Raw genomic sequence first — 13,054 nt, 5'->3', positions numbered from 1 at the left:
AGATCTTTATGAGTTGGCTGAATCAGAATGATCTCAAGTAATAAAAGCAATGGCACAGCTTTTTATACAATAACATGTCAATGATTTCTGTTTTTTGTTTTGTATTGGGTTTTGGTGGTTTTTTTCATTCTTGGGTCTGTGTTTGTGGTTTGGTGTTTGGGTTTGGTTAGGTTTGTTTTTTTAAAACCTTTTAGGACTTGGTTCCTTTTTGCCTAGTGCTGAGCTGATATTTCATAGAATTACCTGTCATAGCTAAAATCCATTCTGGATTTTCAAAGATTATCTCTACACAGCTCTACACAATGAGATAAACTGATTTTTCAGTTTTTGTTCTATTTCTTCCTAAGGTAGTTTCTATATGTCCTTCAGCTCATTGCTATCTGCTTTTCTACTAAAGGTGCAGGCTTTTTTAACCTCACTTTTCACCATGTTTTCAAGATTACTTATGAATATATTAAACTTTATGAACTCTACCTTGAGTCCCAGTGAGGTCCCCAATCATTCCTTCCACTTAAACTGATTGCCTACTTTTCCTGTAAGTGTCTGCTTTTTGAATAGGGTGATGATTCTCATAATGAACTTTCTTCCTCTATGCAGCTTTGTTTCTTTAAAATATACTCAGGAGCTTGTTGCATGCTATTGGGAAATCCATGTTGACTGCATCAAGTGTGTAACACTTGGTACTGGTTCTCTCTGGCCTCTGTGTTTATTTACATCTTCAAAAAAAAAAAAACCCTAATAAATTTCTGAGGCAAAGTTTCTCTTTCCAAGAGCCACGTTAGTACTTTTTTTACTATGAGTATGTTCACTCTTATGACTGCAATTTTATTTAATCTTATTATTTCTGCCAGCTTGCCTGACATGAATGTGGTTTTTTTCTGGCCTGTAGCTGCAGGGATCCCAGCTCTAGTTTTTACAAAGAATTCAGTTTTCTCATTTCATTTTCCATTCCTTTCCTACAAGGTGATTATAAGTGAGAGGTTCTGTACTACTGTTAGTAATGAAACTATTGCATTCCTGAACATCTTTTAGAACTGTTGGAAGAAGAACATCTGTTCCTGACAATTGGTTATATTAATTATTTGGATTTGTTTGACAGCCTGTTCTGCTAAAACTGGTGCTTGATTCAGACCAACACATCCTAAGGAAGGTGCCTGATTTGTGAGCCTACTTAAGTAGGCAGAGTTTTATGCTATGAAAAACAGATTGAAAAAAATAGTATTTTCCTTGTAAAACAGTCTAAAAAATCTGTATACTCTTAGTGTCTGATGGCCTTAGAGTCTTCAATAAGCTCTTTGGATAAAAGATTTAGTATTAATTTTTATATCTTTGATGTATCAGAATTTACAGTCTTAACAATCTAGTAATTTGATCATTCTTGCAACTTTTTAAAAGAATACTTTCTTTCTTTGCTAATTGTGAAAGTGATTTTTACCTGCTGTTTTAATTAGACCTTGATAACTTTGCAGGTGGCATGAAGTCTACTTTTTAAAATGGTTCCTCTTGATCAACTTAATCACAGCTGTAGTGTATTTTTTTACTTTATTGAAAACTGGTTATGACAAACATGAGAGTAACTTTTCTCATAAGCAGTAATTTTATGATGTCTTGAAAAATTTCTTCACTGAAAGGGTTTTCAGGCACTGGAGCAAGCTGTCCAGAGAGGTAGTAGAGGAATTTGGAGGAATTTGTGCTGAGGGACATGGTTTAGTGGTTCAGTTGGCACTGTGCTAGTTGAATGCTGGACATGGTGATCTTAAAGGTCTTTTTCAACCAAAATTATTCTCTTATTTTATGATCTGTTTAATTGCATCACAGCTCCCAGCATATTTTTTACCTGGTCACTAGTGGAATGTTTGAACATCTCCTATTATTTTTTAATTCCTTTCCCTCCAAGGACTTTGTGATTTCATCCAAGTGTGTTGCAGCTACAGTCAGACATCTCCCGGGTTCTTGGTAGCAGAGATGTAAGAATACCCTTTCCCACCCCAAACATCAGCCCATGGGGGTTGTACTGTAACCATCCTTCCAAATAACCAGGGTTGCTTTGCTGAGAGAACGTTTTTCAGACAGAAACTTTTCACCTGTAAAAAATGTTGAAGAAACCACTGCCTTTCTGCAGGCAGGCCCCTGCTTTTGCCAAGCTAAAGCTACAACTATATAAAGCTTTCTTAGAGGTCTGTAGGAACTGACAAACTCCTACTGTGGGATTCTGAGTTGACTTTCAAAGAAAACTGATCTACTTATAGCTCACCTTGGCGTGGATGCTTTAGATGGAAAAGCTTGAGGGAGGTCCTACAGATGGTTTCCATTTTATTAGGAAGATTCAATTTTCAGATAATTTAACTTGTCTGCCATCTTAATAGTCTTAAGTCAAATTTGTCTGCCTCTATTAAAAATTGCACAAACAAAAAACCCTTCTGCAATATACCTAGAGAAATTTTCCAGTGGTTTTAAGAGTATGTTGGAGTTCTTATATCTGGAATCGTGTGCTCCAGAAATATCCCCATGACTGGGAGAGCTTGGAAGTTAAGTTTTTTTTCTAAACTTCAATGAAAAATATTTAAGAAATAAAAATAGAATAAAAAACACCGTAGATGAAATGAAAAAGAAGCTAAGATCAAAGGAGGTTTGAAGAGAGGAGAACAGTTTGGGAGGAGAGGGATGTGGATAGCATCTCAGAGAAAATATAGTGCGTTTAGAACTTTGAGGATTTGAAAGATAGGGTATTTTGCAAATTGAGGATAAATGTCAGATACTTGGTTTCTACATAATTTAGAATTGTTACGTTCAGAGAAAGAATAAGAGAGGTGGGAAGTGGTTAAGATTCTGGACATGCTGGTTCATTAAATCTTACTATTTAAGATTTCTTCTTGACAGAATGAGGAGGTTCTTTCAGTCATTAAGTGATGTTTTGCCAAGCAGAAAATAAGTTGAGGTGAATTTTCATTTCTTTAAATGATGCAGTGTTTTTAGGTAAGAGAAGGTATTACTTTTAGGGTATTTTTTGCATTTTTATAGTTTCAATAATAACACTTGTCAAAATGGGTTGGATAGTTTTAAAGCAGAAGAACAAAAGTTCTGAAAATTAAATTTCTAAAGTTATTCCTGATTTTTAGATGTGTGAATATAACAGTGCCACTGAAATTTTGCTTGAAATCTCCCTCTTCTGTCTTTTAAATACTCAATTTTCTTCTGTTTTAGCAAGTCAGGGGAAGGGGGAAGACTGAATTTGTTTTCTTGCAATTTTAAGCAAGAAATAAAATTTTGTGTTTAATTTTAGATGGGTATTGCAGAGACCACTGTAAATTTTTTAACTAGAAGTACAATGAATCATTTGGTTATAAACTGATGCTTACACTCTTTGCAGTGCTTGCAAATTGGCTGCTATGAGGGCAATCTATTTGCAAATAGTGTAATACATTTTTAGAATGGCAATAACTTTTGTTACAGGTTGGGAATCATGTTTAAAATGGAGAATTCATAAAGGTGAAGAACACAAAGGTGAATTTGTAATTGAATAAAAGCTCTTTTTAGTAGGAAAGGAGACTGTAAAGTTTACCACAGAATGATTTTTTTTCATTTGTGGAATTGGCAGAGAAATCAGTAAATATTTCTCTTACAAAAGGTAGTGCTGCTTCTGTCCATTTCAAACCCCAATTCAATTTCATATTGTTTATGTAGTTCAGTCTTGAACTCGGGATATTTTTTATGGAAAGTTGAAGTGTTTTTCTTTTATTCCTCCTTAGAAAATTGTAATACTTTGTGTCACCATCCCCGAACGTAATGCCATTTAGCTTAAATGCAATCCAAGATATTTTTATACATATCAGACTTATAATTTGAGATTTTTAAAAATTCTTTTCACAGAATGTAAGAGAAGAATGATGCGAAATTAATGCTCTCTGCGTACAGTCCCATAAGGAGCTTCTCTCAGGAGCTGCAGTAAAACAAACCCTGAGAATCAATGTTCTCCAGTACAATGTGGTGAAGCAGAGGAACTGCAATTGTCTGCTTTGGGACAGGCTGAGGACTGAAAATGTTTGCTATTTTGTGAGCAGAAGGAGTTCTGGAGTGAATTGGAACTTCTGAAAATGCGGCCATGGACTGGTTCTTGGCGTTGGATTATGCTCATCCTCTTTGCTTGGGGGACTTTGCTCTTTTATATTGGTGGACACCTGGTAAGGGACAGTGAGCACCCAGAGCACTCCAGTCGGGAGTTATCCAAGATTCTTGCTAAGCTTGAACGTTTAAAGCAGCAAAATGAAGACTTAAGGAGGATGGCAGAATCTCTCAGGTAGGATTTCAAAGCAATTCAAACTTTTCAGAAAACAGTGGAAATGGGAATTACCAGAAATGAAATGGCAAGAGTTGATTATGTTGTGGTTTTTGTTTTTCTTTTTTAAAGTGCTGTCATTACCTGAAAATATACTGCAAAACCTTCAAAGCAATAATATACAATTAATTCTGGTATAATGTAGTTATTATTCGAGTCATTAATTAATAGCAGCCAAGTGTTACTTACACAATAACAGAGCCCTGTAGGTGATGAAGTTCTTAGTGCCAGGTTCAAACAAGTGCAGTTCTGATGCAAACCAGTTGTAGCAATAGCATTGATCAAGTGCAGTACCTGGAAAAACTCATTTTAAAAGTTCTGGAAATATTTGTACAGCTTGTTCAAGGCAAATGTGGACTTGCTGAAGCTGAGCTGCTGTAAACTACTGCATAATATAAAGTCTTTTAATTAAGTCTTTTCCTTGTCTTTCTGCAACACTTGTAGCAATACATGTAAAATAGAAGAGTCATCTCCCTTTCGTTTTATAATTATTTGTTACTTTATAGATGGGAATGATTACAATTTTAAATGTTTTCTTTCACCTTTTCAGGCAGGCAGCTGTTAATACAGACTTCTGGTATCACCTGTCCTGAGAACTCCCAAGAGAGAGCCTCTTAGGCAGGGTGTGTGCAGTCAGGTTAAATCATAGGTTAAACCATCACAGCCAGCCTCAAAGTCCTAGTGGATCCTGGGTATGTTGTAGGAAGCCAGAGAAGAGTAAAACTTATTGAAGATTTATAGAATGAGGGAGAGTGAGGATGTTTATTTTAAAACTCAGTGAGCTGAATTCACTGTCTTGTTCACAACCACATCCATGCACCAGGATGAGTGTAGCAGTGGTCTAGTCAGGTTCACCTGTGTGTGAGGTTCCTCCCACCCCAGCATTTGTAGGCTTGATTTCACAAACTATATCATCTTTCTCTAATTCTTTATATCCATATGCACATTTAATATTTATAATTTATTACCCATATTGTTTAAGAATACATGTTTTTCTGTGAATTTTTGGTGAGGTTATTTTGAGCCTTTTTTTTTTTAATATGAATTTTGTGCAAGTTTGAACAGTCAAACCTTATTGCCTGGAAAAAAAAAATATTAGAAACTGATTACACATCTGTGGTGCAATTTGAATGACTTAAAATTACTTCCTGTGCCACAAAGTTTTTACAGTTCCTTTGAACAGCCTTAGGAAAGAAGTTGCTGTAGTTTTTCTTTTGCCAGTACTGTGCTTTGTAAAAGCCTTGTTTGGGGGTTATAAAGAGGCATTGATCTAAATTAGTAATTCAGCAGATAAATGGAATTAGAGGTGTTTTGTATTGCCTGAGTTTTAGAAATTATGTGCATGAATATTGTGGTGTAATGAGATCTGGAGACTTAGAACAGCCCGTACATATTTATAAACAACCCAGTGTGGGCAAAGCTGGGTTTATTTGAGAAGCAAGCTGGATTCCAGTCGTGCAAAATAGTAATAAAAGTGAGTTCTGCATAGATTGTTCTTTTACTGTTCAATATCCAGCAAAAATGGAAGGGACCTTTGAAGAGCACTTAACTGCAGATGCCCTAAGGCCTCACAGCCAGAAGGGAAATCTTCAGTGCAGTTTCTGTGGCTATTTAAGGGCAAATGTATGGGAAGTCAAACCAAAGTATTACATTCTGTTGTTTTATTGCCTGCCTGTGATGTTGTTTTTCCTGAAAGTTTTATTAACTGATAGGATTATGATACCACTACGAATTCTGGCACTGTTGCATCAATGATCCAATAGCTTTTAGGGAGAGGCAGAGCTTAAAATACTACTTTGTAATGTCGATTTTATTAAGTGGAAATGGAAAATTGTGTGTGATTTCATCTATGTCCTGGACATCCTCTTTTGCAAAAGATGAATCGTGTAAAGAATTTGTCTGCTGCTTTGTTTTTGCTGGTGATAGTCAAGTTTCTTCCTTTCATGCTATGTTAGTGTATCCTCTCCTGAAAGGTAAGCCTGGTGGTATAGGACCAGTAATTACAGGAAAATAAGGAAAAATTTCTCTTCAGAAAAATAGGGGATTGTGGTTAAGTGTATTCATATTTGTATTCATATTCCTAATCCATCACATGCCACATATATTTACTTCCTGGGTCCATTATATAGAAATTTTGTAAACCTGCAATTCTTGTCATAAATACTAAACCTGTTTCATATCTGAGCAGTTACCACGTGTTACATAGTAAAACAGGGGTGGAAAGGAAAATGCAATCAACCAATAAACCCTACACGGTATTTCTAGGCATTATTTAGAGTTCTGAGTGCAGCTTCAGAAAGAAGAGGTAGGATTAATTCTGAAGAGCACTGTAGTGTAGCTGGCACAGAGGCTGGAGAGTATCCAAACTCAGGATCAATTCCCATAAGCAGATCTATGGAAGTACTTTATCAATTACTCTGGGTAGCTATTGGGCTCAGTAAGGCTGTAGGAGGCATTGAAAGGGACATTAAGGGATAGCTTTGGGTTGCTAAAAATCTAACATTATTTTAAAATTCAAAGCTGAAGCTATGCACAGGCCAATGTGTGAGGATTTAGTGTGATGCTGGGTTGTCTCCAGCTCAGCTGATGCAGAGGGCAGGAGCAAGCAGGCTGTGCTGCTTGCAGAGAAGAACCTTTTCCTGAATTTTTGAGACTGATGGAAGTGAGGAACACACAATTCCAAGTCTCAAGAGGTAACAGAAGATGTAGAAACACAACTGAAAAAAACCAACAAAAAAGTTATTTAGTTTTATCCTAAAGTGATGTAGTTTTTGGAAGTCTCCACAGCTAAGTTAGTAAGAAGGCTTTCACCCTTACTACCTCCTTTTTTGTGTATAAACATAGTGTGTAAAATTCTTGATTGCAGTATGCCAAGAGCAAGTTGAACATTAAATGGTGTACATTTCTTTTTTAAACATTCTTAGTTATATCAGATGGTCAGAATTATTACACCTCTTTATATATTATCCACAATAATCCTTCTATAGGATTGTGATTGCTGGTTTCAGAGACTTCTTGTGTTCAAAGGATAACTGTGCTCTTAAAAATTCTTATAGTATGATTTTGTATCCTTTCACTGCGTTTCTTCTCACAAATCCAACCTTTCAGGAACGTGATTTACACAGGATAACTTTGCTTTCCTGCTAATTTTGTGGGTTTTTTTTCCTGTCAGAATCCAAATTGTGATACTGAGCTGGCAAATCACAAATGGATTAAACCTTGGTTTTAAACTAGAGTCCTAATATGGTTTTTTAAAGGTTTGTTTGTGTGTCTTGTCCACTGGCAATGCAGTACCGTATCTCAGTGTTGTCCTACTGTATATTTAGTGTAGAAACAAATTCACAAAGGGGTTGTGCATGCCCAAAGGAGTATTTAGAAGTGCTGAAGAGCAGAAATTTCCTCAATATTGCAGTGCTTGTTCTGTTCTACAGTAAAAAGCAGATACATGAGCAGTTATTGTTAATTCCTTTTATTAACTATGGTAGCTTAAAAAACAACATAATTTTGCAATGATTTAATTATCCCTATTTGCTTTCAAATAGGGAGCTTATTAAATTCCCTGCAGACTGATATTTTTCTCCTTTCACTTCTCCATCCCCTTTGAAATACAAGGGCTTAAATGATATCCCTGATGTGATTACCTTCTGATGTTTACAGGTGTTTGTTCCTTCAAATGTTCTAGTGAAATGCTTTTCATCAGTTCCTAAATTTTTATGGGTATTTAATTATTCAATCTGAGAGACATTAAAGCTAATGACATCTCATCTAGCATCTTCATAATGCTGTCATTTTTTATTTAGGGTGAAATAGCTCCCTCTAACCATATTTTCTCTATGCTAGAGGCATCTTCTGCTGGCAAGTGGTCTTTCCCATATGGTGCATTGAAACTGTGTGTGTGGAGAGAGAATATCCCCTGAGTTTTATGCTCATCTTCCATTACAAATGAAGCATCAGTTCTGGGTTCTGCAACCATTCTCTGTTCTTACAGTTCTTCAAGACTTTTCATTACAAAATTCCTGCTCTCTTTTCCTTTCCAGGTTCAGCTCCTACAAAAGTCGGAATAATTTTTAACCCCTTGTTTCCACCAGTAGTGTATTTTCTCTAGAGATAAAAAGGATTTTATTTTCAACTGCATTAATTTTCCATTTGTGAGGGCAAACAGAACGTAGGATCTGATTTCTATAGTCTAATAATACATTTTATTAGCATGTGGATTCAAGTGAGATAATGAGCAAACCTCAGTAATACCTCAGCTCTGACTGATGGCTCTGAGGTTTAGGGGTACCATATTTCTTTACTTGGCCTGTGCTCACATACCCAAATGGATGTTTAGATTGCTGGTGTTGTTTAGGTGACCAGCATTCAGAATACCAGAGTTGTCATAAAAATAATAAAGGATGATTTAAGAAGCTGACATAGTTCAACAGCCAGAAACCACTTTGAAATCTTGTCTTGGTATTAGGAAACTTAGCTTAAAAGTGGGAGTTCCAGTCCTCTAAATGTATTTGATGGGTGATTATATAAAAGTAGAGGGAAGTTGAGTGTGGGAGGGTACATCCCTTTATTAGGCTTTGTTTTTGTGTCAGTCAGTCAAAAAAATAGCTGATTTAAACTGCTGCAAAAACTATTTTCACAGTAGACCCTAGGGCTGCTCTAGTCAGTGAGTGGAAGTTTTGTAAACACTGTGTTCACTCTGTGCTGCATGCTGTCTTATCCCACTGATTTATTTTTTTTTAAATGGTATTGTGGTTTTAAAATATTTATTTCTTTAATATGTTTAATTTATCTGTTTTCAGAAAATGCCAAGAAGATTTCTCAGCAAACAGATGGAACCAAAATGAGAGGAGAGCTGAATCGCAAATAATTTCTCGAATAACATTTATTTATAAGGCATGTAATTCTTTCTTTTCCTATATTCTAGGAACCAGATGTCCCATTGACCAGGGTCCAGCTGCAGGAAAGTACATGCTTTAGAAGAGCAACTCTTAAAGGCCAAAGAACAGATAGAAATTATAAGAAGAGGACAACAGATGGGTTAGTAGATATTTTCTTTTACTTCTAAAATATGTTTTTTAACAAAAGTGCTGATGCTAGCAGTTGCTAATGCTTTTTTTTTTTTTTTTTTTTTTAGTAGAGGCCTTGGAAAAGACCATGAATTGAGGAGAAGGATGAAAATGGGGCTAAGAACTTTGGTTTTCCTCCCAGAGTGAACTGAAGAAGTTGAAAAATCTAGAAGGAAATGAACTGCCAAGACGCATTGATGAATTTCTGTCTGATTTGGGTCATCAGGAAAGGTACTTAGATTAGTTGACTCTGATATATGTTGAAAGGATTAGGGAACTGGTTTAAGTAGGCTACTGATATCAGCTTAGAAGTCTCTTAGGATAAATTGCTGCTATGTGGGGCTAAAATATGTCTGAAGCATGGACATAAATTATTACTTGTATGTCATGGGACTTGAGGGAAGTATCCAGCTTGGGTCATTACAGCTTTGACTATGATTCCATTGTCACGGTTTAACACTGGCCCGGCAATTAAACCGAATAACAGACGCCTCTATTAATCTCTCTCTCCTTGATAGAGAAAGGAGAGAGAATAAGGGAGAGAGACTGATGGGTTTGGAAACTAAACTACACAACTTTAATGAACAGTAATGATAAATAGGTAAAATTACTAAATATATACAAATATACAGGAAATGGATACCACATTCCTCCCTCCTTTCCCAATAACTCTCACGTCACCCACCGAGGCTGTAGGGCAGCCCTGGGAAGTCCAGGCTGGACTCCTGGAGTCGGCAGCAGTCGGGAACCGGAGGCAGGAACACACAGATATGGGCTGGCAACGGATCAGGACCACAGGCAGACGAATGGACAGGATCCTTCCAGGATGCTAGGGTGAAGGAAGGGAAGCAGGAATCAGGAAAAGATCTGGCCGGCCCTCGTGATGCCTCAAATTTAATACTGAGTGGTGACGTATATGGGATGGAATACTCTGGTTAATTCTGGTATCTATCTTGTCTGTTCCTCCCAAAGGAGGGCTTCAGGTGGGGCCTCTGTGTCCTCCTGTGACGGTAAAATGTTTTCCTCAGAGCTGAGCAGTGTCCTTGGCTCTGCATACCAGTTCTCTGGCAGTAACTATAAACATCAAGTGTTATCAGTCCTAGAAGCACACACCACTGCATGAGAAAACTTGCTGTTAATTTCAGCAAATGCAACTACTTACAAGGGACTTAGCTAAAAGCAAAAGTACAGAAACAGAAAACCACCTTTATCCTGGCCCAAACCAGGACATTCATTTTTTATCTTTTTATCAGAAGACCTGGATCCTTGTTGCTATTCAGTCCACATCTGTCTGTATATGAGCATTATTTGTGCATGTAAAATAAAACACAAAAAAAACCCTTTAAATTATTTTTTTTAGGAACCTGATTGCACCTCTCATAAATACTAGCATATAACTATATTGCTCTTTGAGATATCACACAATTTGGAATTATTATAAAATTGGGTATATCCAATTTCAGAACTACTTACCATTCTGAAAATTCACTTTTTTTGGTAATTAGAATTTAACAGACCATTTCAGGTAAAAATGACCTTTAACTACATCATCATTAAGATGTTGTTCAGAGATGTGCTGGAATTACATTTTCAGTTGTTGATCTGGCCTCTCCATTTTTGAAGTACCTTTTCTATTATACTAAAAATTCTGTAAGAGTTTTGTTCCTTCTGAATAAAATTTATCCCAGAAGTGTTAGAAATGCAGTAAAATCTGTCTGTAACCCTTTATAAATATAACTCTGTTCCAAACTGGATTGTAGTGGGCAATTTGTGTCTCATTAGTAAGCAGTCATAACAATATATTGTAATTAACTTAATATAATACCTTAGAAGTATCTTTTCCCAAAAAAGTTGAGCTCTGTCTGTGTGAAAGTCTGTAGTAAAGCATGAGTCTTTTGTAGGCAAAAGGAAAAAATAGAATTTCTGTTCTTTGGAAGTAATATAAACACTATTTAGAACTTAGTCTAAAATAATAAGAATTTGATTATTAATGTGGGGCAAATGATATAGTCCATTAAATTTGGTAAATTAATCTTCCACAATTCCAAAACCCAGTTTGTCACAGATTAATGGAATTTAAAGTGAGAAGGGACTATTCAGTTAGCAAGAGTTACTATCTATATGAAATAAGCCATTACATTTCATCCAATTATTTCTCTGCTGAGTGCAATTATCTATGTTGGACTGAAAGAAAAGTACTGCTTGGCTGAAGCAGAATATCCCCAAGATCATCAGTTAAACAGACAACTGACAGAGAAGCTGCCACTTTCAGGGGTTATCTCCACTCCAGAGATAAACTCCAGAGATAAACTCCAGAGAAGTTATTTGTGTTTGGGTTTCTTGATCACTGGTTCTTGATGAATTTGTAAACTATCTGTGCCAGAAGTGGAGCAAGTAGTCTCATGCCAGGCCTAGTCTGTCATAGAACAACATCACTTGTGTAGACATTACTGCTCTGTTTTCACTGCCAGGATCACCCCAGGCATTTGCCACATCTGCTTTAACTTCATTAAGTTGTGGTTTTGATGCCAGAACGTTTTTTATGTCCCTGCCTCCTAGGATTAATTATTTTTTAAAATTTTTTATTCTTTAAGCCAAACTTGCAAATTTCTGTATTTCTAACAGCCTTAATTCGTATCCATTGTACTTCAGGATGAGCTGAAAACCCATACTAGAAACTGTCAGGGTTTAAGACTGGCCCGGCAATTAAACCGAGTACCAGCCGCTCTCTATTAATCTCTCTCTCCTCCCTGATAAAGAAAGGAGAGAGAATAAGGGAGAGAGACTGATGGGTTGGAAACTAAACTACACAACTTTAGTGAAACAGTAATGATAAATAGGAAAAATTACTAAATATATACAAATATACAGGAAAATGGATACCACATCCCTCCCTCCTTTTCCCCCAATAACTCTCACGTCACCACCGAGGCTGCAGGGCAGCCCTGGGAAAGTCCAGGCTGGACTCCTGGAGTCAGGAGCAGTTGGGATCAGGAGGCAGGAACACTCAGATATGGGCTGGGATGGATCAGGAGCACAGGGAGAGGAATGGATGGAGTCCTTCCAGGATGTTGGGTGAAGGAAGGGAAGCAGGAAATCAGGAAATCATGGCTTGGCCCTCGTGATGCCTCAAATTTATCCTGAGTATGAGGTGTATGGGATGGAATCCTCTGTTTGGTCAATTCTGGCATCTATCTTGTCCGTTCCTCCCCAAAGGAGGGCTGCAGGTGGGAGCTCTTTCTTCCTTCTGGAGGGTAAAATGTTCCTCAGAGCTGAGCAGTGCCCTTGGCTCTGCACACCAGTCTCTAGCAGTAACTATAAACATCGAGGGTTATCAGTCCTAGAGCAGACACTGTCTGAGAAACTTGCTGTTAATTTCAGCAAGTGCAACTACTTACAAGAGACTGAGCTAAAAGCAAAAGTACAAGACAGAAAATCACCTTTATCCTGGCCCAAACCAGGACAGAAATGCACACTTGGATAACAGAAATCTGCCTTGTAGATCTCAGGAAGTTACGAGATGAATTCCACTGTGAGACTTTGAAGCCACAGTGACACTGGAGGATGTCTGTGTACTCTGCAGGCAATCACAGCTGTTCTTTTTCTTTTCTAATCACAGCTGCCTTTTTTTCCTTTTTCCTTTTTTCCTTTTTCC

The 13,054-nt window shown here is 37.0% G+C and overlaps 1 protein-coding gene across 1 annotated transcript in view; it reads left to right on the top strand.

The window, feature by feature from the left end:
- Positions 1-13,054, top strand: part of FUT8 (fucosyltransferase 8) — a 108,638-nt gene that overhangs the window by 42,987 nt on the left and 52,597 nt on the right. The window contains exons 5-7 of the mRNA XM_030451967.1: positions 3,871-4,297; positions 9,258-9,370; positions 9,468-9,630. The gene's annotated coding sequence lies outside the window, so the exon portion shown is untranslated. The remainder of the gene's footprint in view (positions 1-3,870; positions 4,298-9,257; positions 9,371-9,467; positions 9,631-13,054) is intronic.

Source organism: Calypte anna, chromosome 5A (assembly GCF_003957555.1).
Source record: "Calypte anna isolate BGI_N300 chromosome 5A, bCalAnn1_v1.p, whole genome shotgun sequence".
In the NCBI taxonomy this organism is placed as follows: domain Eukaryota; kingdom Metazoa; phylum Chordata; class Aves; order Apodiformes; family Trochilidae; genus Calypte; species Calypte anna.
The sequence above is the reverse complement of the archived record's forward strand: the minus strand, read 5'-3'. Positions and strand labels throughout refer to the sequence as shown.